Below are 26,681 nucleotides of genomic sequence, written 5' to 3' on the forward strand. Positions count from 1 at the left end.
GGGTTGGAGTGCGGTAATGCTATCCTGGGGTAGGAGGCAGGCAGCCTCAAAAGTTGTAACCAGGAGCATTGAAGAAATGATTGCCCTTGATGACCAGCCCTTGCAGATAGTGGAGAATGTGGGTTTCATGAATTTTCTGAAGGTCGTAGTTCCAAATTACAAAGTCCCCTCCAGAACCACATTTAGCAGAAAGGTCATCCCCAGCCTGTACAAGCAGTGTCGCAGTCGCATGCAAGCGCTGCTAGCTAAGGCAGAGGGGAGTATGCATTTCACCTGCGATATCTGGACCACCATGAATGTTGCACACTCTTACCTCTCCCTGACAGCACACTGGTGGGACCTGGCTGAGGCAGGGGCAGGTAGCAGCTCTATTAGTGAACAAGTATCAGGGTGGAAGTGGGCTTTACTGCACACCCACCTGATGGACCAGGCCCATACCACAGCCAATATTCAAGCATGCATCAGACAGATGCTGGGGGGCTGGCAACTACACCAGCGAGACAGGAATCTTCAGGCAGGGTTCTTTGTCACAGACAATGGTGCAAACATGGTTAAGGCAATAACCAAGGGGCGCTTTAAGAACATCTGATGTTTTGCACACACTCTGCACCTGGTAGTGAAGTCAGCTCTGGGGTTGGAGTCCAAGCACCAAGAGAGTGGATACCTGCAGGACTTAATACACAAGTGCAGGAACATAGCAGCGCACGTCCACAGAAGTGTGAAGGCAGGGCAGGTTCTCCGACAAAGCAGACTGATTTGGAGATGCCTCACAAGCATCTCATTCAAGACATTGCCACCCAGTGGAATTCCACCTATATGATGCTGCAGAGGTTAGTGGAGCTGCAGACACCCCTTCATGAACTTTCTGGTTCAATGGACAAAGATGTGCAGAATCCCCTAGGGCAACATGATTGGTTAGTCATGAGTCAGCTGGTAAAAATCCTGCAGCCCTTCAAGGATGCCATGGAGGAGCTGAGTTCCAGAAGTGCCACCCTTGGTTGACATCATCCGTATTGTTAATTTCCTGGATGAAAATTTGGAGGCCTTTAAACAGGAAGAGGGAATGACAGTTGAGGTGCTGCATTGTCTGGACGTTTTGCATCAGTAGATGCAAGAGAGATTAAGGCCTTTAACAGAAGAGCACACATACATGCTCGCCACAGTCTGTGATCCCTGTGTGAAAGGGAAACTCTACAGTACGTTTGTCTCCTATTGGTGAAGGACCTGCTGTTAGCAAAAGTCCGTGAACAGGAGCGCCATAGGCAGAGACAGATTAGGCGTGTAGCAGAGGAGGAAACAGCGAGCACTTCAGAGAGTTGTGCTAGCCCAAGCATGAGCAGCACTCTGTCAGCGACAGCTAGTACCTCCTCCTCCTCCACTTCAGTACGCCAAAGGCATGTTGCCCATAAAGGTTCATCTTTTGTGCTATGGGCTAGAGAGAAAGCTGCTGGCATGAGTGACTCTGAGGCCAACCAAGCAAAGGAGACACCAGCACAACTGTCAGTGACACTGTATCTCTCAGAGCCTACAGAGGACATGCAGACAGATCTGCTGGCATATTGGGCACAGAGTCCACTCTCTGGTCAAACCTAGCCAAAGTGCTCAGCGAGGAGGACCTTACAAGACTGGAAGATTGGGCATCCAAATGGCAGATGAAATTTAATGTGGACAAGTGCAAGGTGTTGCATATAGGGAAAAATAACCCTTGCTGTAGTTACACGATGTTAGGTTCCATATTAGGAGCTACCACCCAGGAAAAAGATCTAGGCATCATAGTGGATAATAATTTAAAATCGTCGGCTCAGTGTGCTGCAGCAGTCAAAAAAGCAAACAGAATGTTAGGAATTATTAGGAAGGGAATGGTTAATAGAACGGAAAATGTCATAATGCCTCTATATCGCTCCATGGTGAGACTGCACCTTGAATACTGTGTACAGTTCTGGTCAACGTATCTAAAAAAGATATAGTTGCGATGGAGAAGGTACAGAGAAGGGCAACCAAAATGATAAAGGGGATGGAACAGCTCCCCTATGAGGAAAGGCTGAAGAGGTTAGGGCTGTTCAGCTTGGAGAAGAGACGGCTGAGGGGGGATATGATAGAGGTCTTTAAGATCATGAGAGGTCTTGAACGAGTAGATGTGACTCGGTTATTTACACTTTCGAATAATAGAAGGACTAGGGGGCATTCCATGAAGTTAGCAAGTAACACATTTAAGACTAATCGGAGAAAATTATTTTTCACTCAACGCACAATAAAGCTCTGGAATTTGTTGCCAGAGAAGGTAGTACAGTTAGTGTAGCTGGGTTCAAAAAAGGTTTGGATAAGTTCTTGGAGGAGAAGTCCATTAATGGCTATTAATCAATTATACTTAGGGAATAGCCACTGCTATTAATTGCATCAGTAGCATGGGTTCTTCTTAGTGTTTGGGTAATTGCCAGGTTCTTGTGGCATGGTTTTTGGCCTCTGTTGGAAACAGGATGCTGGGCTTGATGGACCCTTGGTCTGTCCCAGCATGGCAATTTCTTATGTTCTTATGTTCTTATGATATCTGTCATGTCCACCAACCAGTGTGCCCAGTGAACGTGTATTTTCAATGAAAGGGGATATCATGAGCCCTCACCGCTCAAGGCTGGCACCAGAGTTGATAGAAATGCTAGTGTTTTTGAAAATAAACCTGCCTTTGCTTGGTTTTCCAAATTTTCCTTGTGAATGGCAAGATGAATAAAACGCTGTGCCTTTCCATCCACTGTCCAGGCCGTAAGTCCCTACAAGGGCCTGACCTCAAACGCTGTGCCTGTCCATCCACTGACAGGCCATACTTCCCTACAAGGGCCTGACCTCAAACACAGTGCCTGTCCATCCACTTTCCAGGCCATACGTCCCTAGAAGGGCCTGACCTCAAACGCTGTGCCGGTCTGAATTTTGTTCTGGTATTTCTAATTTCAGTGCTGAAGTGCATAAACACAGTTAATAGCTTCTGGGTATTCACAAATAAACTCCAGCTCAGTTCTTGCTTCACAAATGGCAGTCTCTATTGCTCTAAAAGCATCCTCTGTTGAATTATCTTTCAGAAATGAAAAAGATGCCATTTTATTCTGGCAGTGAACCAGTTCAAGAAGAAGTGACAGATCAAACCACAACATACCTGCACAAAGGAAATCCTTGAATGCTGTGCCTGTCCGTCAATGCCTTATGTCCCTACGAGGGCTTGACCTGTAATGCTGTGCCTGTTTGTCCAGGCTTTACGCCCCTACGAGGGCCTGACCTCTATCCTCGAATGCTGTGCCTGTTCGTCCAGGCTTTACGCCCCTACAAGGGCCTGACCTCTATCCTCAAATGCTGTGCCTGTCCATCCAGGCCTTACATCCCTATGAGGGCTTGACCTGTATCCTCTAATGCTGTGCCTATTCTTCGAGGCCTTATGTCCCTACAAGGGCTTGACCTGTATCCTCGAATGCTGTGCCTGTCTGTTCAGGATTTATGTCCCTAAAAGGGCTTGACCTTTATCCTCAATTGATGTGCCTGTCCATTCACATTTGGAATGTATGAACATAAAAAGCTGACTTAAGATGTTTGGAGCTTGCGTATTTCATATGCTCAATAGTTTTCATGCCCTTCATAATATGGGGGCCATGTTCCCTAAGGGGTAGATTTTCAAACCGCGCGATTTGGCCTACTTTTGCTGGCGCATCAGGCGCAAGCAAAAGTACGCTGGATTTTAGTAGATACGCGCGGAGCCGCGCGTATCCACTAAAATCCGGGATCAGCGCGCGCAAGGCTATGGATTCTGTATAGCCGGCGAGCGCCGAGCCGCGCAGCCTACCTCCGTTCCCTCCGAGGCCGCTCCGAAATCGGAGCGGCCTCGGAGGGAACTTTCTTTTGCCCTCCCCTCACCTTCCCCTCCCTTCCCCTACCTAACCCACCCGCCCGGCCCTGTCTAAACCCCATCCTTACCTTTGTCGGGGGATTTACGCCTCCCTCTGGGAAGCGTAAATCCCCGTGCGCCAGTGGGCCACTAGTGCGCCGGGACGCGACCTGGGGGCGGGTACGGAGGGCGCGGCCACGCCTCCGGACCACCCCGGGCCATAACCACGCCCCCGGACCCGCCCCCAAAACGCTGCCGACACGCCCCCTAAACACCGCGACGACCGGGCCCGCCCCCGACACGCCCCCGGCACGCCCCCCTCGGAGAACCCCAGGACTTACGCGAGTCCCGGGGTCTGCGCGCGCCGGTGAGCCTATGTAAAATAGGCTCACCGGCGCGCAGGGCCCTGCTCGCCTAAATCTGCCCGGATTTGGGCGGATTTAGGCGAGCAGGGCTCTTAAAATCCGCCCCTAAATCTTTCTTAGGTGCCAACATTAATGTTTCTTCTAGTACTATAGAAAAGGTGGTAGTTGCACCTTAGTTCATCCTCTGTCCCATAGTTTACAGAGGCACTGTAGGGTACAAATTCAACATAGGTCGATATTGTAGATTTTGGCGGGAGATGACGTCAGCGCTTCTTTTGGTCCTAATGGTTGAACCCTCGTTGCAAAGGGAAACCTCAGTCTCCGGCAATTCAAAATACTAATCCTTCACAGCATGGATCCTTAAATAAAACAAACAATTTTCTTTTAGTTTCAGGGCAGAGCAGAGAACCTCCTCCATCTTGCTCATGAAGCCATCTTGTTAAATCCTAACAATTTGTACCATTATACACTCTAGGGGCCAACGCATTCCGGGGAGCCCTTCCCTGCTCAAAGGAAAGGGAACTCTCCCTGGGGTAGCCAGCCTATCTCTTAGTACCTGTTGACCTATGTTGAACCGCTATTCACATGGCACCCTGCTCCATGTCACCACGCTTTGAAGGCTCATGCTACACTCTAGGGGCCAACCCATTCCGGGGAGTCCTTTCCTGCTCAATAGAAAGGGAACTCTCCCTGGGGCCAGCCTGTCTTGCCCCTATCAAAATCACAGGGACCTGACTACCACGGCTCTGCCAGCCTGTCTTGCCCCAATCAGCTTTCTGCCACTCTGCCTTGCTGCCATACACCAGATGACTCACTCAACTCCTTGTGGTGTTCTTGCCACTATCATGGTTCCTCAGTGTGTTGGTGCTAGTCTATCTGCTTGCTATGTTCCCCCTTCATTGTGCTGTAGGATGTTGATGCCACTTGTCTTGCCGCTTTGCCTGTTGTGCTGCCTTCGAGGGGTCATGCATCTGTTATCAGTGCTCTCTTTTGAAGCTGTGGTGTGTTTTTGACACTCTCACTACTGTGCTTTGTTCCTCTGTTAAAGCACTCTTGCCACTTCTGGTACCCCTTTGCCCCTTTACAGTGCCTTAGGCTATTCATGCCACTTTGGTGCCACTTTGCCACTGTCTAAGTACCTTGGATCTCTTTTCTTGTTCTGATGATTGCTCCCCAGAAGTTTCATCAGAACTGATAAGAAAACCCTAATTCTGCAGCCAAAAATAGACTGCAAATACTTCCCCCATTGATTTTAATAGGAATCGGAAAATGAATAAAACGTATCAATGGATCGGGGTCCCCCCGTGAACTAATGCAACTTAGTTGGGATCTGACGAATACTGAATAGGACAAATCCGTGCCTTCTGCACATCCCTAATTTCTGTACCCTAGCTGCATACCACCTTTTTATGGGATCCTATATGAGCAGTATAGCATTAGCTGGATCTAGGTCACGTCTTCCAGACTAATAAACTGCATCTGGGGATTCCACCAAATGTGTGCCAGCCCCTCACAACAAAGCTAAGGCTACTCGTTGATAACAGTCATCAAACCCTAAAGCAGTGCATCAGGTGTCACACCTATCCTAGAAGAAAAACCTCTGCCTTGTGGTCTGAATGTTCATGTCCCTGGCTGCTCCACAGATACACATGTTTCTGCCCTGACACAGGGAATATGCTAGACCCAAAAATACACTGGCCGCTGCTTGTGCTTTACCTGTGTGATGGGCAAGACAAACTGTGCCTGACATCCTGGCTGACCCATCACTAACAGCAGTGTGGACACTTAAAGGTTGGGAGGATTGGAAAAGGGCACTTTTTACAGTGAACCCGTAGAGAGTGTGTAGTGGCTGCTCACACACCAAGCTTTATGGCAAGTGCATTGTTTGACCTAACAAGACTAGCAGGCCTCTCAAGCATGGGGGGGGGGGGGGGGGTGGGAGAGAAAGTCAGGCCCTGGCACAATGGCCTGCACACCTAACTGTACAAGCCATCTGTCATGTCAGCGATGCTGTTACATCCCCCTCCCCCCAGGTCCATGCCATTTGCTGCAAACACATAGCCAGAGATGGACTAGACAAAGAAGTATCTGTCTTACCTACAAGCCAACTGTCACTGTAGAGGCCGTCCTCAAAATTTGTAAAGAGGCTCGATTGCCTAAATATAAAGGAATCGTGCGCGGCTCCCGGGTAACTGGCTACCCCTTCGAGGATGCGCATTCCAGCATCACAGACCACTTGCACGTTGAGGGAGTGGAAGAGCTTTCTGTTGCGGTACATCTCCTCCCTGTCACGGGGTGGAATGATGGCTACGTGAGTGCAGTCAATAGCTCCCAGAACACTGGGAAAGTTAGCGGTGGCATAAAAGCCTCACTTCAAGTCCATCAAGTCCTGCCTGTCCCGAGGAAATGCTATGTAGCGATTAATGGGGTCAGAGACTGCTGTGATGACCTTGTCCAGACAGCGGGAAAAACTGGTTTGGGACATCCCTCCTCCCCCCCCCCCCCCCACACACACACGACCCCTACTGTCGTTTGGAAGGAGCCGGTTGCCATGAAATGCAGGGTGGCCAATAGTTTGGTGAGGGCAGGCACAGCGTGGGACCTTTCGGTGACTGGATCCAGATCCCCTCTCATTTCTTCATATAATTCCAGGATAGACCAAGAGCTGAGGGGATACCTGCAAACCACATAATCCTCTGGCATGCCCAGCAATGAGGGTTTGTGAGGAAAGATGCGCTCCCTGTATATCCTCCACTGTGACCGCCTGCGGGCCAGGTGCTGCCGTGGCCCACAACCCTCTCCCTGTGGGGCCAGTGGTGCAGGTTTTACTAAACCCATAATGTTTGTGGCAAATTTACTTGTTGGGGGATACTGGATGCTTCAGTAGGCTCACCACGGACAACAACAAGAGGAACAACAGCAACCACAAGAGCAGAAAAGGGAAGTTCCAACCTCTCCTAGGGGAGGCCCTGCACGGAACCTGCACCACTGGCCCCACAGGGAGAGGGTCGTGGGCCACGGCAGCACCTGGCACACAGGCTGGCACAGTGGAGGAGATACAGGGAGCGCATCTTTCTTCCACAACCCTCATTGCTGGGCATGCCAGAGGATTGTGTGGTTTGCAGGTATCCCCTCAGTTCTCGGTCTATCCTGGAATTATATGAAGAAATGAGAGGGGATCTGGATCATCTTTGGACCATCTTTGGACTCTCTACTGAGTGCTAATTATTGGCCCTTTTGTGAAAGAAAGAAAGAAACTCCATCATTTATCCACAGAACCGGCGCAGCCTATGCAGCTAAATGCAAGCTTCCCCTGCACTGCCCTGGCAATTTACTTGGTCCCTTTTCTGTAGTCATCATCGCTAACAGTGACTTGCCGTACCATATTTGGACTCTCTACTGAGTGCTAATTAGTGCCACACTGTGGTGAGTGGGGGTTTTTTTTTCAGTGATGTGGACACCTGTCCACTCGGGACTTGCCTTTGACCACCACCATATTTTACACAGGCCCCTAAACAGCTGTCATTTGGAAAAATGCATTTTACCCTAAAGGCAGTAGCTTAGAATCTACAAATTAATAAGATGTTCCACCCAGAGCTAAAAGAGCCAAATAAACTCACCTCTATTACAGTCCTCATGTCTCCCCTGACATTTACTGAAAATTAGGTGTAGATAGGATACCAAACAGAACAATGATTAGGGACACATACACACACACACTCACACTCACAAACAGCAATCTCCTTTCCTTCCGAAAGTAGGCTAAAATGGGTTATAAGTAATTTAAATGACATATGATACTATACATTGTATACTGTATATGCTAATATAATAGGAATAATCATAGCTTACATTTTTGTGTGTATCTGGATATATTAAGTACAGAATATGGATTCATATGGTAAAATTTCTGTCCCTACTAATTATAATCATATACGATTAATGCACTAGGGATCACTACAGGAATAACTCAAAATATGAATATTTCTTTTGTTATAAAGCATTGTCAGCCATAGTGCTTATGTGTTCAAATCAGAGGTGTTCCACAGGGTCCAGTGTAAAGGGCTTTTGGAACTCCACTGAAAACTTTTCATGTTTTTAAGGCTTTGACTGGAAATGTGAAGTTTTGTTGCTGAAGACACAAGACATGTTAAAATGGATTCCTAAGGCCCACTGTCTACAATAAACAGCGGATTGTAGCAGTGAAAATGCTTAAGCTTCCAGCAGGAAACTTGAAGCATGATGCTAATCGTGTGGCCACAGTCTGGTACCAGGTGACATTATCACGAAGAAGGTGTGGTCTAGCTTTTAGAGGTCCTTGGATTCAATTACTATGTGCATAACCTTTATCTCTTTCAATATGGTTGCAATATTTCTTTTTCTTAACATTAACTATAATCATCACACATTCCCCTTTAGAAGTAGTCATGCAGAACAGACAACAAGATTGTTTGCCAGATTTTCAGCCCGGGAGGTGGCTACTTACTTGAATACCTTTGGTGTGATTTGCATTTATACAGCGTGTTGGGATCCTGTTTGGATAAAAAAAAATGTTGCATCGTGGCACATGATTGTTATTGCCATCTTGTTTAAGGAGAATGTGGAAGTCAATGGACAAAGGACAAAACGAAAAGGGATATCATATCCCCAACAGCTGCTTGGGCCCACTATTAGTTTTGCTCCACCACTCAGTGTGGTGGAAAGTTTTGTATCTGCCTGAGTGGGCCTGTGTGGTCAGGCAGAAAACAAAGCCAAGCAGCAGGACCTGCCACCCCTCCATCACTGTCACTAAAGTGAAATGGAGGGCCCCTTATATCATTTCATTTACTATTTCAATGATTACATAGCTCATTGCCTTTCCATTGTTTCAGTGATAGATTTAATTAACTTCCAATTAATCACAGAGGGTGATATTTAAGGCTCAGCCCTGCACTGAGCACAGTGTCACAGACCAAAGAACATATTTTGAAAGCTTCGGTAATCAAGAGGTCAGGGAAGATAGATGTTCTTCACCGAGGAAGAGAGAGGGAAGATAAATTTGTGTGTCCACTCTGCTCTGGCTTAACTGTTTTAGGATAATTGTTTTGCATCCAAATTATAACTTTCCAAAGGGCCCAGTCATGCACAGCAATAGATAAATAAGGGGGCAAGGAGAAAATGAAAACGATAGATAATAGGGTTGTGTTGCAGAGACTTTATGTGGTCATAATTTCCATCTGGACCTTGTGGAGATGAACTCATCATGGTGTTCTGCTTCCAATTAAAGATGGTGTAGTCCCAATCAATAGGTGTCTGTGCGGTGACATTTCTCACAAAGAAGCTTTTCTTTGATTAAAGAAGATTTCCCTGTAAGATGATTTCTTTCTACAGCATCAACAGCAAATACAAATGCACTGATGAACACAGTGAACTATAACTCTTATTTAATGTTTTGCCTGGTGGTATTTGGCATATATGGGACAATAAAATTTGGCACAGAAAGGTGACTTGCATCCCAGTACTGGGATAACTAAAATTAGGTAATGTAGGTAAATGAAGCATTTGAAAAAGGTATTGCTTTTTTGATAACATATTAAATGTGATAGCCTACTAGTCTTGGGCCAGGCAGGGTACCCTATATAAACACTAGTATGAGTGACATTTGGCATATATTTATATTTATTTATAAACATTTGATATTCTGCCTTTTACAGGTTAGTCTCAATGCAGATTACAATCAAATTTATAATAAATACTCATTACATTTGCATCACAGTTTACAGTAGCATAGGTACAAACATGAAAGTGGGGTATTCAGATTTATAGAGATACAATTGGGGGTTTTAACTGGTCATCTTGGATTAGAAGTGTTATGGTGGTTGGCCGCGGACCTCGCGGCTGGCCACACTTATCTCCCGAGCCGCTGCCGCCACCATCCTCCAACGCGGCAGGGAGCAGATCTTGCCGCCACTGCTGTCATCAGCCCCAGCACTATTTAAGGCAGCTCCTGCTGCCCAACCTTTGCCTCAGCAACAGGTCCCACTCACTAAGAGTCTCTGGTTGCTCTGTCTTCCAGCTCCTGCCTCCGTGTCTTCCAGTTCTGCCTCCGTGTCTTCCAGCTCCTGCCTCCGTGTCTTCCAGTTCTGCCTCCGTGTCTTCCAGCTCCTGCCTCCGTGTCTTCCAGTTCTGCCTCCGTGTCTTCCAGCTCCTGCCTCCGTGTCTTCCAGCTCCTGCCTCCGTGTCTTCCAGTTCTGCCTCCGTGTCTTCCAGCTCCTGCCTCCGTGTCTTCCAGTTCTGCCTCCGTGTCTTCCAGCTCCTGCCTCCGTGTCTTCCAGTTCTGCCTCCGTGTCTTCCAGCTCCTGCCTCCGTGTCTTCCAGTTCTGCCTCCGTGTCTTCCAGCTCCTGCCTCCGTGTTTTCCAGCTCCTGCCTCCGTGTCTTCCAGTTCTGCCTCTGTGTCTTCCAGTTCTGCCTCCGTGTCTTCCAGCTCCTGCCTCCGTGTCTTCCAGTTCTACCTCCGTGTCTTCCAGCTCCTGCCTCCGTGTCTTCCAGTTCTGCCTCCGTGTCTTCCAGCTCCTGCCTCCGTGTCTTCCAGTTCTACCTCCGTGTCTTCCAGCTCCTGCCTCCGTGTCTTCCAGTTCTGCCTCCGTGTCTTCCAGCTCCTGCCTTCCTCGTACTTTCGGCTTGCTCCTCTGGTTTTGACTCGGCTCGTCCCTGGATTCTGCCTCACCTGCTGCCTGCCCTGACCTCTGGCCCGTCTTTGGATCCTCCTGCCTGCCGCCGTCCCAACTTCTGGCCCACTCCACTCTGCTTTCACCTCCCGTCTTCAGGCTCATCTTCATCCGGAGACCCACTCCTAAGTCCTGCCGGTCCCGGCACCCAAGGGCTCAATCTGTGGGGAACGCGGGCTGGTATAGGTGGAGGTCCAGTTGGGTCTCCATGTCCTGCGTCTGCCTCCCGATGATGAGGACCTGTGGGAAGCCTTCCTATAGGAAGCACCGACCTTGTCTCGGCCCAAGGGTCCACCCACTGCGCAACAGCGTAACAAGAAGAAGGTGTGGTAACAATTATGGGTGTACTAGGAGGATTAGGCAACCAGTGAAAGTGCTGAAGTATTCTCATGGTCGAGTTCAAGAAACCAGTGATAGAAGGGCAACAAGCAGGTTTCTATAGATTCCTGTATTGGACACTAAAATTTTTTTATATTTTATATTTTATGGTTCTCAACAGCAGATAACCAGACGGTGCTTGAATTTGGACTGGGAAATGTGTGTCTGTCTGCCTGTGTGGTGGGGGGGAGGTGGGTTGGAGGAGTGGATCCAGTAGCCCCAGAGGGGGACTTAATTTTAGATCAAGAAGAGAGCCCTAATGACCCTCAGAAAGGTTTATGTGCTGTAGGGCAGGGGTGGCCAACTCCAGTCCTCAAGAGCCACAAATAGGTCTGGTTTTCAGGCTGTTCACAATGAATAAACATAAAAGATACATTTGCATGCACTGCCTCCATTGCATGCAAATATATCTTATGCATTATTCATTATAGATAACATGAAAACCAGAACTGTCTATTGAGGACAAGAACTGGCCACTCCTGGTGTAGGGGATGGGACTAGGAAGGTTCCTCCATGCTAACCAAACCTTGCACTTTGGGATAGAGTAATGGATTGAACCCTGCAAAGCCGAGTGAAAAGCCTGTCATAGAAATGGTAATCCGTACAGGAAGAAAAGTGGAAAAGTAAATGACAGTGTAACTTTAACCAGGGGCCTTTTAGGTAATGGTAGGCTTAGAAGGTTATAGAGACAAATTGCACTTGTCACACTGGAGCAGCAGGGGGAGCTTCAGAAGGGAAAATGACCCAAACGAAGGCAAAAGTAGTAAAGGCCTTGCAGAGAGATTTATGGGTAATGTAGTCTTGCAGAGCCAACATCCCAGGAACAGATGAAGCTGATTTGGGTGTGACAAGGGAGAAAACCAGAAAGCCAACTGCAGCAACAGAAAGAGAAGAAGAGGAATGGCAGAGCCTGGAAAGGTTAGGCTCCTGCTCTACAGAAAGATGGAACAGCAGAGGGTAGTCATGGAGGACCATGGAAAGCTATAAATTATCAGTCCAGATGAGCATAAGCTCTCTAAAACTTAGGGAAACCTGTGGCTCAAGGATGACTTAGGAAAAGGCTATTGCTTAATAGTTTGTGCAAGTGTGACTGTGACACCTTTTGTATGTGTACAAGAGCCCTTTTACAAAGAAGAAACTGGGTTGTGGTGTTGCCAGTGGCATGACAGTCTGAGCAATAAAAATAAAAGACAGACAGATCCATATTCAGTAAGTCAGCGAGTGGGCAAGTTATCCAGTTAAAGTTAGTGAACAAGTTATCCGGCCAAAGTTATCCAGATAACTTGTCCTGCATATTCAGTGGGATAAATGTTCTACAGAATATATTCATCTAAACTAATCTGGCAACAAGGAGCTGAATAATTTAAAAACCTAACTGGCTATACTTGAAGGTACTAAGGGAATATACCCACTGAAGGTAAATACATGTAACATAAATGACATATACACAACAAAACAAAAACCCTGTCACATTATAATTTTTCAACTTTATTAAAGCTATTTTAATTTCATGTAAAAACAAAAGCTCTTAACCACAAAAACCCACCCTGTATATATTAAAAATTGGTACCACAAGAACCCCAACTAGGACTCTAGTTTCGATGGTTAATGACCATCTTCATCAGGAGGCAAGTAAATTACATAATAATTAAAAAGTACACATTTATAACACCCGGAAACCAAATTGTACGAATGTGTATAGTTATTTTGTAATCCAGATCTAAATGTTCACAATGGGGTCAACTCAATATCTGTAGCTTGCTTTATCGTTAGCTGCTCTTCTCGGACTACACTTGTTTCACAAAAACACAAAGAAATCACTCCAACCGTCTTCACAAAAAGATGTTCTGCAGTTTACATACAGCTCACAAATTAATAGATAACATATGCCTTCTTGTTTCAGCAGTATATATTTTAAAAGGGTTGATTAAGTCCATATATAAACACCAATCTTTTCAAGATAACCAAAATTACAAGCGTCAGATTCCCTAAATAACGCCACACACACCGGTTCTCACACAAGTTGTAACTGCCACAATACTTGCTTCTTGGACTAACAGTTTAAGTTGAACCCGAAAAGAGAAAGATAAAACAGCTTGAAAACCAACATAAGAAATTGCCATGCTGGGTCAGACCAAGGTCCATCAAGCCCAGCATCCTGTTTCCAACAGAGGCCAAACCAGGCCACAAGAACCTGGCAATTACCCAAACACCAAGAAGATCCCATGCTACTGATGCAATTAATAGCAGTGGCTATTCCCTAAGTCAACTTGATTAATAGCAGTTAATGGACTTCTCCTCCAAGAACTTATCCAAACCTTTTTTGAACCCAGCTACATTAACTGCACTAACCATATCCTCTGGCAACAAATTCCAGAGCAGCGCGGGCAGGTCCTCTACCTTGCCACGGCCATTTGGACCGCTGGTGCTGCTTCCTTCGCGGCGGGCATGCTGCCGTCGCCGGGCTCCTCCCCTGCTGCCTCCGGCCCTAAGTGGCAGGGACGGGCGCCGGGGGCTCTCCCTCATGCCCAGGTCAGTCGCTGCCGCTCCTGTTCCTCCCAACGCGGCTAGGACCGTCCTTGGGGTCCTTGGACGGCGGGGAGCCTTCCTCACCGATGCCAATGCCTGTTGCTGCCCGGGTCCTTGCCCGGCAAGGAAGCTATCCCTACCAGTGCCTGCAGCCCTTCTTCTCTCCCTGCTTGATTTCTTCACGGATGGAAGCCGCTCCTGCAGCCTGCCTTCCTCCAGCTTCTTGGCAGGGCTGCTTCCACAGCCTGCCTGCTTCTTGGGCCTTCCACGTGGCTGGGAGGACGCCACCAACCAGCCTGTCCTCTCTTCTCCCAGCTCTCGATAGGCGCGGGCGTGCGCCTCTCTCCTGCTGTTCAAGGGCCAGTCATGTGTGGCCCCCTGCTGGCCCCTCCCTGGGCATTGTCCTCTTCAGCCCTACAAAAAGGCTCAGCGTCCATTCCAGTGTTGCCTTCGCAAGGAGTTAGTTGCTCCTGGATGTTCCTGTCCTTCGCTCCAGGAGTCTCGCTATTCCATCGCTTCTTCAAGGTCCTGTGTTTCCTGTTCTTCATTGGAGCTTCTCGTCTTGTCCTGATGTCCATGTTCCAGTGCAGATGTCTGCCTGCTGTTCCTGATGTCCGTGATCCAGTCCTGAGGTCTGTCTCCTGATCCTGATGTCTGTGATCCATTCCAATTGTCCTGAAACCCTGGTTCCTCATTGCCACCCTTCCTGGCATGCCATGTCATGGTCCACGACCAGCCCCATGGGCGGGCTGTGTAGGGCGCTTCATGGTGCAATGCCTCCCCCACTTCTGCAGCACAAGCCTCCGGCAGACTTCCGCTTCTGTCCTTATCCCTGGTCTGCGGAGTCCCTTGTGCTTGCTCCGTCCATGCCAAAGACTCTGCCAGAACCTGTGCCATCCCAGCGTGGTCCACGATCAGCCACTGGCGGCTGTGTAGGGCGTGCCCCAGTGCAGGCCTCTACAGCTTCTGAGACATGTTCCTTTCATTTCTCCACATCTCGTCTAGAGGCTACTTTGAGTTCAGCGTGGTCCGCAACTAGTCCCGCGGGTGGACTGTGTAGGGCGTGCTGAGTCGCAGTCTCAACCCAGTACTTTGCTTGACTCTCCTGAATGCCTTTAACCTAGCTTGACTCTTCTGAATACCTAGAATCCTGCCTGAGTCTTCTGAATACCTAGAACCTTGCCTTCGTCCTCATCTGAGCACCCAAGTACCTCGTTCCTGAGTCTCGTCTGTGCTTCCAAGTACCTTGTTCCTGAGTCTCGTCTGTGCATCCAAGTACCTTGATCCTGAGTCTTCGTCTGAATCTCCATGTTTCGGTCTTTGCTGCCCTGGCCTCCATCCGGCCTGCCGCTTCTTGCCGTACCCTGCGGCAGGTCCGAAAGGGCTTGGAACGGTCGGAGGACTGTTCATAAGACCACCATTGCGTTACTGGTCTTCCGAAGCGTGCAGGTCCGGAGGAGGGTCAGTATCTCCAGGCATCTGTCTTCAGTCCAGCTTCGCTCCTGTCCAGCCCATGCTCGGGCATGCCTCGCCTGCTGCGGCACCTCTTCGGAGTTCCTCTGGGGTCGAGCCGTGGTCCAAGAACAGCATCCCCTGGTAAGCGGAACCGCTCTCCTAGCGCTTCCTAACATTTTCTTTCTAGAAAGGCAGAGATCATCATAACTATAATAAAATAGCAATAATCTTAATAATCATAAGAATGAGTGTAGAGCTGGGCTAGGCAAATTCACATTACAACCCAACATGCAAAAATAAATATATTCAAATTCTGGTGTCTCCTCAGCAAATTACATCCTTCCACTGCTGAACACTTTGGGGTAGATTTTTTAAAAAAGCGCGTTCACGTACTTTTGTTTGCGCACCAGGCGCAAACAAAAGTACGCTGGATTTTATAAGATACGCGCGTAGCCGCGCGTATCTTCTAAAATCCTGGATCGGCGTGCGCAAGGCTGTCGATTTTGGGCAGCCGGTGCGCGCCGAGCCGCGCAGCCTGTCACCGTTCCCTCCGAGGCCGCTCCGAAATCGGAGCAGCCTCGGAGGGAACTTTCTTTCGCCCTCCCCTCACCTTCCCCTACCTAACCCACCCCCCCGTCCCTATCTAAACCCCCCCCCTACCTTTATCCATGCATTTACGCCTCCCGGAGGGAGACGTAAATCCACGCGCGCCAGTGGGCTGCTGGCGCGCCGAGACTCGACCCGGGGCCGCAGAGCCCCGGGATGCGCGTAGGTCCCGGGGTTTTTGGAAGGGGGCGTGTCGGGGGCGGGACCCGTGTGTATGTGAGAGAATAATCGAGCCACTGAGTATGAAAGAGTGCCTATGTGTATGAGGGAGAGATAGTCACTGAGCATGAGAGTATGTCTGTGTGTATTTGTGTTTGGGAGAGAGAGCCACTGAGTGTATGTGTAAGGGAGAAAGAGCCTCTGAGTGTGAGAGAATGGCTGTGTGTATGTGGGAGAGAGAGCCACTCAGGATGAGAGAGAATGCCTATGTGTATGTGTGAGAGAGATAGTCACTGAGTTTGAGAGAGTACCTTGTATATGTGTATGGGAGAAAGAGCCATTGAGTGTAAGAGAGTTTCTGTGTGTATGTGGGAGAGAGAGCCACTGAGCACAAGAGAGAGAGAGAGAATATGTGTGGAGTGTGAGAAAGATGGCAGGGATAACCAAATTCCTCCTTAAGCCATTGCTGCATTCAATTACCACTTCCTGACCCCCACATCTGGCAGAAGGAGTTGTATATAAGTGATCGTCATCTCCTGCTACCCTTGGGGCCAATCTCGTAGTTTATTGCAGATTGGCCCTGAGGCAACAGGAGCTCATGGAGCATCAACATGATTGTTATGGTCCATGTGATCTGGCAGGCCGCCATGAAGCCTATCTGGTGGATGAAGAAGACAGAAGAACCCGTAACCCGGCAGCCGGCAGCAGAACCCATCCCATTGGTGGCTAAAGATGAGTCCTGGCAGGCCACTGTGGGGGGCTGAATAAGAGAGCACATGTGACCTGGTAGCATGGTGTGAGTATGTCAGAGTGAGCAAGCCAATGAATGTGAAAGAGGGCCAGTGCCCATGTATATGTGTGTGCAGAGAACCACTGATTGTGAGAGTGCCAGTGCCTGTGTGTGTATGTACACAGAGATACACTGAATGTGAGAGCACCCATGCCTATGTTTGTGTGTGTGTGTGCAGAGAGCCACTGAATGTTATAAATTGCCTGTGTGTGTGTGTGTGTGAAGAGAGCCACTAAATGTGAGAGAATGCCTGAACATGTGTGTGTGAGGGAAAGAACCACTGAGTATGAAAATGTGTGTGTGTGTGTATGTGAGAGGGAGAGAGAGCCACTGAGTGGGAGAGAGTGCCTGTGTTTCTGTTTGTATGTGTGTGTGTGTGTGTGTGTGTGCGCGCAGAAAGCTACTGAATGTGAGAGAATGCCTGAGTTTATGTGGGTTTGTGTCTTTGAGCGATATAGAGCCATTGAATGTAAGAGAGTACCTGAGTATGTGTGTGTGAAGAAGAGAGAAGCACTGAGTGTGTGTGTGTGTGTGTGTGTGTGTGTGTATGTGTGAGGGAGAGAGAGTCACTGTATGTGAGAGTGCATTATTTTTTGTGTGAGAGAGTGCCTGTGTGTGTAAGAGCCAGTGTGTGAGAGAGTTTCTGTGTATGAGGGAGAGAGGGCCCCAAGTGTGAGATTGCCTGTGTGCATGTATAAGAAAGACAGAGAGCCACTGAGTGTGAGAGTGTGCCTCTGTGTGTGTGAAGAAGAGAGAACCATTGAGTATAAGAGAGTGCCTTTGTTTGTATTGCATCTCCACTGCACTCTGTGAGGTGGCCACAGGAATCATGAGCCAGGTTTTGAAGGGATAGCCTCTATCACCTGTAAGGGAGAAACCACAGCAGAACAGTTACAGGTTTTGAGGTTCAACTGAACATTAGGTGATTAGGTTGAGTTGGAGCTCTATGCCAGGGCAGGCTGGCCACCAAGAGATGTGGGATACCCACTGTGGAGGCTGGTTGTGATAAGGGGTTATCAATAGATTGTTTCCTACCTAGTAGCCAACCCCCTGTGATGTGTCCTTCCTGGAAGCGGTTATGAAATCCTGACTGTGAGAGGAGGTAGGCATCGTGAGTGGATCCAGGAAACTTGAGTGCATTGCATCTCAGACCACCTGTATATTGAGGAAGTGGAAGCCCTTGCAGTTGCGGTAGGTGGCCTCATCTCCCCCTGGTGCCTTTATAGGGATTTGTGTGCAATTGATCACTCCCAGGACAGAGAGAAAATGTGCAACCTCATTAAAATCCTGCATGATTTTTCTTGTTGCCGTCTGTTCTGAGGGAAGGATATATACTGGTGTATTCCAAGGCACCCAGTGCTTGATCGATGCACATGTGTTACGCGCGCCGGCCGCAGCAGACCTGCAGCTCGGCCCCCTCACCTCTTTTAAAGTGATCCAGCACCTGGTCCCTCATCTCTGGCGGCTGTGGGCCGCCGGCTCTGTCCTCGGGCCGCCCCTGGGGCCTCCGGCTCTACTGCAGTTCCTGATGTTCCATGTCAGGCCTCTCCGTGTGGCCCACAGAGAGACTCCGTCCTGGCCATCGGCGCGCCCACAGCTGATCCTTTCATAGGACCCATGGCGGGAACCTGGCCGCAGCCCCGGATGATGACGTCGGCAGAGCTCCAGTATATAAGTCTGGGCTCCGCTCTCTCAAATCGCCTTTGCAACAGGTCACCTCGCTAGTCGAGTGCTCGTTGCTTCTACTGTTCCTGGTTCCTGATTGTCTCCGTTCCTGTTTCCTTGTTCCTGATTTCCTGTTCCTTCGTCTCTCCTTCAGATTGCTAACCTGGTTTGACCTCTGCATTGCCTGACTACTCTGTTGCCTCTCTCCAGCCCCGGACCTCTGCATCACCTGACCATACCATTGCTTCTCTCCAGCCCCGGACCTCTGCATCACCTGACCATACCATTGCTTCTCTCCAGCCCCGGACCTCTGCATCACCTGACCATACCATTGCTTCTCTCCAGCCCCGGACCTCTGCATCACCTGACCATACCATTGCTTCTCTCCAGCCCCGGACCTCTGCATCACCTGACCATACCATTGCTTCTCTCCAGCCCTGGACCTTTGCTTCATCCCACCATCCTTTGACTCTCTCCTCGTCCAGACCTCAGCCTTGCTTGCCACTGCTTCCAGATTTCCGCCAGCCCTGATCCCAGCTTACTTAAAGACGCCTCTTTAGCCTTTGTCTTGGACGTGGTTCATTCAGGCTTCGGCCTGCTCTTGCTCAGGCGCCCTCTGTCAGACTGTGTTCCTATTGGTGCCTGGGCCCCCGGGACTCCGCCTCGTCCAGTACAGACTGTTACCTGCACTAGTTGCTGCCTCTGGGCTGACCTCGATCCACCCTTTGACAACCACTGACGGAGGCCACCTAAGTCCAGCCGGCCCCTGCACCCAAAAGCTCAACCAGCGGGGAACGAGGGCTGGTATTGGTGAAGTGCCATCCGGCCTCCTGACGTCAGCCCTCTCCACCTGCTGATGGTGAGGACCCGTAGGATCCCTCCTATGGGTAGCGTCAACCCCACCTCGGCCCACCTCCGGCACAACAACATGGAGGTAGCAGACTGGCTTATGCTGGTCGTGACCCCCAAGAGGAGTTTGGAAGGAGCCAGTAGTAATAAATGCTAGGGCAGTGGTGATTTTAAGATGTGCGGGCAAGGCTTGACCCCTCTGGCTGATGGGTTGTAGGTCCAGCTCTCACTGTTGGCATAGATATTGTATGGTTTTCCTTATTAAACTGAAACCTATGCATAGCTTCTTCCTCTGACAGATCTAAAAACTGAGTCCTTATCCTGTAAACTCTGTGTGCAGGATACCTTCTTCTCCTCCTCCTCCTCCTCCTTCTCTCTTCTCTCTCTCTCCTGCACCTTAAAGCCATGAATACCCGTACAGTGAATATAGTCATTTCGTGATGAAAGTGTGACCCCAGCTCTCAAAACCCTCACTATGTGACAGCTACTCCCCCTGAAACACACTCTCATGAATGGGGCACCCCCTCCCCCCAATGGCAGTTCCTATCTCCAGTGGGCCACAGAAGGTGGTCTGGCAAACGGCAAAACGGTAGGTGAAAGTATCGCTGATAGCCATGCGTGTAAACCACTTGTAGCAATTTCACTTATGTAAGTGGGCGCATGTCAGCGCATAGGTAGGATTTAAAATATGTCATTACTTGCGTATGTATAGCCATGCCCTGGCCACGCCTCTAACATGACCCTTTTTCTAAAGCACGAACTGTTGGGCAAGCACGAGTTTATATGCATGTATAGTGCACAGTTTAAAGTACGCGGCTACTTCACATGGACCACATATACGCATATGTGGCTGTTTTTACGTGAGCAACGCTTTTAAAATCCATCTCTATGAGCATTACTTGGTAAGTGCTGTTTTAGCACTCATGCCAAACCTCTTAACAAGCGCATACTAACTAGGGATGTGAATTGTTTTTTGAAAATTTAAAATATCGTCCAATATTTTTTAAATCGTCAAAAATCGTTAAAGAGTGCGATACAATAGAAATTCCTCCGATTTATCGTGAAAAAATCATTAATCGGGTTAGTGTCCACTAAAGGGAGTTATTTGGGGAGAGGGTGGGAAAACCAGCACACCAAAACAACCCCCTAAACCCACTCGACCCTTTAAAACTAATCCCTTACCTTCCCCCACCCTCCCAAACCCCCCCAAAACGTTTTACAAGTACCTGGTGGTCCAGTGGAAGCCCCGGGACTGATCGCCTACTCTCGGGCCATCGGCTGCCACTCATAAAAATGGCGCCGATGGCCCAATAAAAAAAACCCCCACCCGACCCTTTAAAAGCGCCCCCTTAGCTTCCTCCACCCTCCCGATCCCTGCAAAATATTTTAAAATTACCTGGTGGTCCAGTGGTGGTCCCGAGAGCGATCTCCCGTTCTAGGGCCGTCGGCTGCCACTAATAAAAATGGCGCCGATGGCCATTTGCCCTTACCATGTGACAGGGTATCCATGCCATTGGCCGGTCCCTGTCACATGGTAGGAGCTCTGGATGGCCGGCGCCATCTTTAAAAATGGCGCCGGCCATCCAGTGCTCCTACCATGTGACAGGGGCCAGCCAATGGCATGGATACCCTGTCACATGGTAAGGGCAAAGGGCCATCGGCGCCATTTTATTAGCGCAGCCGACGGCCTGGGAATGGGAGGTTACTCCCGGGACTTCCGCTAGATCACCAGGTATTTGTAAAAGGTTTTGGGGGGGTTCGGGAGGTGGGGGAAGCTAAGGGGTCAATTTTAAAGGGTCGGGGTGGGTTTTTTTTTATCGGCTTGGGCCTCACTAAAAAAAATTAGCGATTCCGATTCACATCTCTACCGATCAGATTCTTTTCTCCCTCCAGCCAAACCCGATTGTTAAAACGATCGGGCACACGATTCACATCCCTAAATTACTAACCTTTTTTTTTTAAGCATGAGTTTTAATGCTTAGGCACTTTTTTCAGGCTGGAGGGATGGAGACCTTATACTACTTTCATAAGATCCCCAAGCAAGCAAACAAAACAGTGTCATTTAAAAAGTGTTGCAGCAATTAGTACATAACATACGCCTGTCAGTTTTCAGCAGTTCTCACGACTGCATGTATCATTTATGGGTGGGATGGATGGATGGAATCTTTTCTCTTCAATGGTGCATCCTACAGGGACTGACAGTACCACTAAACTACATTCACAAAGAAACTTAACACAAGCAGAAGTAACTACACAGTACTCTTGTCCATTCGTGTAGAAGGACAAATCTGTTCCTATAGGAAAATAGGTATGTACATAAGAGGGAACTTCCTCTCTCTCTCCTTTGTGTGTGTATCTGTATAGAGATATCCAATTCTCTATTTATCTGTCTAGTTATTTATACACGCAAATGCACATTTACAAAATAATAGAGAGACTTGCATCTTATTTTACTACTAATAATATTTTTTATTGCCTGATTACCAGTATTGCTACAGTTGTATCAAATTGTAAGTGTGAAAGATTGGTGCCCTGATTTAATCAACTTGTATTTATAGCAAGGAGTATGTCACCTGTCAGGACTATCAAGAAATCAAGATTACAGTCTTGAAATTGCAAGAACAGGACACACATAGACTGTTTTCCATTATTGCTTCAATCACTGTCATAACAGTGGATTAATTCAGTGATATTTTCTGTTCTTGTTACAATTTTTATCCTAAGAATGATGTATTGCTCCTGTCTTCTCAAATAATGCTTTGTGAAGTAGCGCATGCTTTGTTCTCTACCTCCTTTAAATTATAAATGTAATTGATTGAGTGTATGGTCATGGTCATGTGGAGTTCTGGACTTTATAGAAACCTACATTTTCTTGGATTGGTGAGAACATTGTTTACGGGAATATTATACAAGGGTCCCTATATTTTCTCTTTATCTTCCAGCTACCTGAGGCTGCAAGGTGAATTTTCAAAAGGTTGTGCGTGGAAAAATCAGCATTTACACATGGAAATAGGGTTTGCATGTAAATATATGAATGGGTTCCAAGTTGGGGCCAACAGCTACACGTGTAAGCTGCTATTTTATGACACGCTTGCAGATTTAGCAGCTTATTTTCATATATTTACACCTACTCATTATCAGGCGCAAGTGATACTATCATCTGTATGGTGAAGTACTGGCTGGGTGGGGCTTCTGGCAGAACTGGGGGCAGCTCAGGCTGAAGAATCAGGAGGGTTTCTATAATCTGCATATGGACTGGGCAAACTGGTGGACTAATTGGTAAAACTGATAATTTCCTTCATGCGCAAGTTACAAAATTACACACTTAACACGTGTAAATAAGTGTTATGGGAAATAAGGACTTATTTATATAATATGTGTATAAAATCTCCATGTGTCTATTTTTAACATTGAAAGTAAAAAATATGTGTGTACAGCAGTTCAGTACCCCTTAGCTGGATAAGTGGCCGGGGGGGTGGGTTAGGTAGGGGAAGGAGGGGAAGGTGCGGGGGGTGGAAGGAAAGTTCAGCGGGGGTGGAAGGAAAGTTCAGTCTGAGGCCGCTCCGATTTCGGAGCGGCTTATGGGGGAACGGGCAGCGCGTGCATGGCTCGGCGCGCTCAAGGTATTGCTGTCACCTGGCCCCCATCCTCTCCTTTTTCCTTTCCTGCTCCACCTCCCCCCTCCCTGTTATTTGTAATTTCCTCTTCCGCCTTTCCAATGTTGATTGTGAACCGGCATGATATGTCCTATGAATGTCGGTATATTTTAAAAGCATTTAAATAAAATAAATAAATAAAATAAAGGTGCACAAATGTGCACCCCCTTGCATGCGCCAACCCCAGATTTTATAAGATACGCGTGGCTACGTGCGTATCTTATAAAATCCCGCGTACTTTTGTTTGCGCCTGGTGTGCGAACAAAAGTATGCGCGGGTGTAGATTTATAAAATCTACCCCTATATTTTTAAGAATTTTTTTCAGAATTTTTTAAAAAATTGCATTATCAACCATAGTCCAGATATTATATTCCAAAAGTAAACTCAGAAAAATCTTTATAGCGCCCAACACGGCTGGGTTTCGCACAGCAGTGCTTCTTCAGGGGCATTTAAGTAATTCTTAGACACGTTTTCTTATCAAGTTGGAATTTGTGCCATTTTGTTTGGACTCGGTGTCTCAACCGTCTTTACTCAGAAACGGAGAAAACAAATTCTGAAAAAATTCTTAAAAATATAGGGGCAGATTTTCAAAGGGTTACACGCATAACTTACGTGCATAAGCCCAAGAAAGTGCCCCTGCGCACGCCGAGCCTATTTTGCATAGGCTCGGTGACGTGAGCAAGCCCCGGGACACGCGTATGTCCCAGGTGACGCGCGCAAGCCCCGGGACACACGTATGTCCCAGGGCTTTGAAAAAGGGGCCGGTCCAGGGGCGGTCTGGGGATGGACTGGGGGCGGGACTGAGGCCTCTGGCATGGCGGCCATGCTGGAGGATTGCGCAACGGCAGCCGGCCGGCGCACACAAGTTATGCCTGCCAGAAGCAGGCGTAACTAAAACAACAAAGGTAGGGGGGATTTAGGTAGGGCTGGGGGGCGGGTTAGATAGGGGAAGGGAGGGGAAGGTGGGGGAGAGTGGAAGGAATGGTGAAAGCCATCGGGGCTCCCCTAGGGCTCGGCGTGCACAAGGTGCACAAGTGTGCACCCCTTTGCGCGTGCCGACCCCGGATTTTATAACATATGCGCTGCTGCATGCACATGTTATAAAATTGGGCGTAGATTTGTGAGCGCTGGGTTGCGAGCACAAATCTATGCCCGCGCGCATGTTAGAAAATCTGGCCCATAGGGCATTAAAGTGTGAAGGTGAATGATTGAGAAGACTGGTTGGTTTCGGTTGAAACAACGTCAGGCTTGCTGACACCTTCATTTAGGCTATAATTCATATATTGATTTATTGTTCCCATTGTGTTTGATTTGGATATTACCTCACTTGGGTAACTTTTTGACTCTGATTTGGTAATTGAAATTTCCCATTAGTACTGCACTACCAGTTTGGTTAGCTTCCCTAATTTCTCTTAGCATTTCACTGTCCATCTCATCATTTTGGCCAGGTGGACGGTAGTATACTCCTATCACTATTCTCTTCCCCAACATACAAGGGATTTCTACCCATAAAGATTTGATTGTACATTTAGCCTTATGCAGGATCTTTGTCCTGTTGGACTCTATGCCATCCCAGATATAAAGCGCCACCCGGCCACCCAGATTCTCCTCTGTATCATTGTGATATAATTTGTACCCCGGTATAGCACTGTCCCCATTGGTTATCCTCTTTCCACCATGTCTCTGAGATGCCATTTAAGTCTATGTCATCATTCACTGCTATACATTCTAATTCTTCCATCTTACTTCTTCGACTTCTGGCATTAGCATACAAACATTTCAAAGTGTGTTTTTGTTTGTATTTACATTCTGCTTTTCAGTTGACAGGGAAAAATTGGAATCTTTTAGCTCAGGCGAGTTTTTAATTATAGGCACTTGAACTATTCACCCAAACCTGCAAATTTATAAAATGACTCTCTTTATGCAATGCAATTCCTTATAAATTGTACTTGAAATATATATTTATATTTTTTTTTTGCAATGATAAGCTTTTCTATTGCTCCCTTATTAGAAAGTAAAACACAGAAACATAAAAACCTGATGGCAGAAAAAGACCAAATGGCCGATCTAGTCTGTCCATTCACCCAACTAATTAGCTTTATTTTTCCCATCATTCCCTCAGATATCCCCTGTTCTTTTTTCATGCTTTCTTAAATTCAGGTACCATTTTTGTTTCTACCACCTCCACTGGGCTGCCCAAATACATTCACTGATCTGTCCACACCAATGTGTGGATTATGTTAGTTGGTAACCTTAAAGTCAAAATGAAACTCAGAAAGATAAATCCCCCAACATTTTCAAAATCTTTTTCAGTGTTATTCTTCTCATAAGCTTCCATGTTTGTAGAAAGGGAAGGTGTGTCAAAAATTATGCACAAGACCTGTGTGAATATCTTTATTTTATCATGAGATAAAAATGCCATGAAAAAGATATTTTCAGATATTTACTCATTTGCTCAGCTCAGAAATTTTGCAAAATGGGCCATTAAGATTCTGGATTCCTCATATACAAATCAAGTAACTTGCTGCATGATTTTAGGTTATTGATTTGTTTATCACATTGATTGCAAACTTTAAAATGCACATTAGACACCAGACTGCCAAATAATGTACAAACAGAAACATAAGAACATAAGAACATAAGAAAATGCCATACTGGGTCAGACCAAGGGTCCATCAAGCCCAGCATCCTGTTTCCAACAGTGGCCAATCCAGGCCACAAGAACCTGGCAAGTACCCAAAAACTAAGTCTATTCCATGTAACCATTGCTAATGGCAGTGGCTATTCTCTAAGTGAACTTAATAGCAGGTAATGGACTTCTCCTCCAAGAACTTATCCAATCCTTTTTTAAACACAGCTATACTAACTGCATGAACCACTTTCTCTGGCAACAAATTCCAGAGTTTAATTGTGCGTTGAGTAAAAAAGAACTTTCTCCGATTAGTTTTAAATGTGCCCCATGCTAACTTCATGGAGTGCCCCCTAGTCTTTCTACTATCCGAAAGAGTAAATAACCGATTCACATCTACCCGATCTAGACCGCTCATGATTTTAAACACCTCTATCATATCCCCCCTCAGTCGTCTCTTCTCCAAGCTGAAAAGTCCTAACCTCTTTAGTCTTTCCTCATAGGGGAGTTGTTCCATTCCCTTTATCATTTTGGTAGCCCTTCTCTGTACCTTCTCCATCGCAATTATATCTTTTTTGAGATGCGGCGACCAGAATTGTACATGTGGATGGTGAAATATATGATATTTGATTCCAACATCGGAAGGACAAAGTACAGAGTAGGGATGTGAATCGTGTCCTCGATCGTCTTAACGATCGATTTCGGCTGGGAGGGGGAGGGAATCGTATTGTTGCTGTTTGGGGGGGTAAAATATCGTGAAAAATCGTGAAAAATCTAAAAATCGCAAAACCGGCACATTAAAACCCCCTAAAACCCACCCCCGACCCTTTAAATTAAATCCCCCACCCTCCCGAACCCCCCCCAAATGAGTTAAATAACCTGCGGGTCCAGCGGCGGTCCGGAACGGCAGCGGTCCGGAACGGGCTCCTGCTCCTGAATCTTGTTGTCTTCAGCCGGCGCCATTTTCCAAAATGGCGCCGAAAAATGGCGGCGGCCATAGACGAACACGATTGGACGGCAGGAGGTC

Source organism: Rhinatrema bivittatum, chromosome 1, assembly GCF_901001135.1.
Source record: "Rhinatrema bivittatum chromosome 1, aRhiBiv1.1, whole genome shotgun sequence".
NCBI lineage: Eukaryota > Metazoa > Chordata > Amphibia > Gymnophiona > Rhinatrematidae > Rhinatrema > Rhinatrema bivittatum.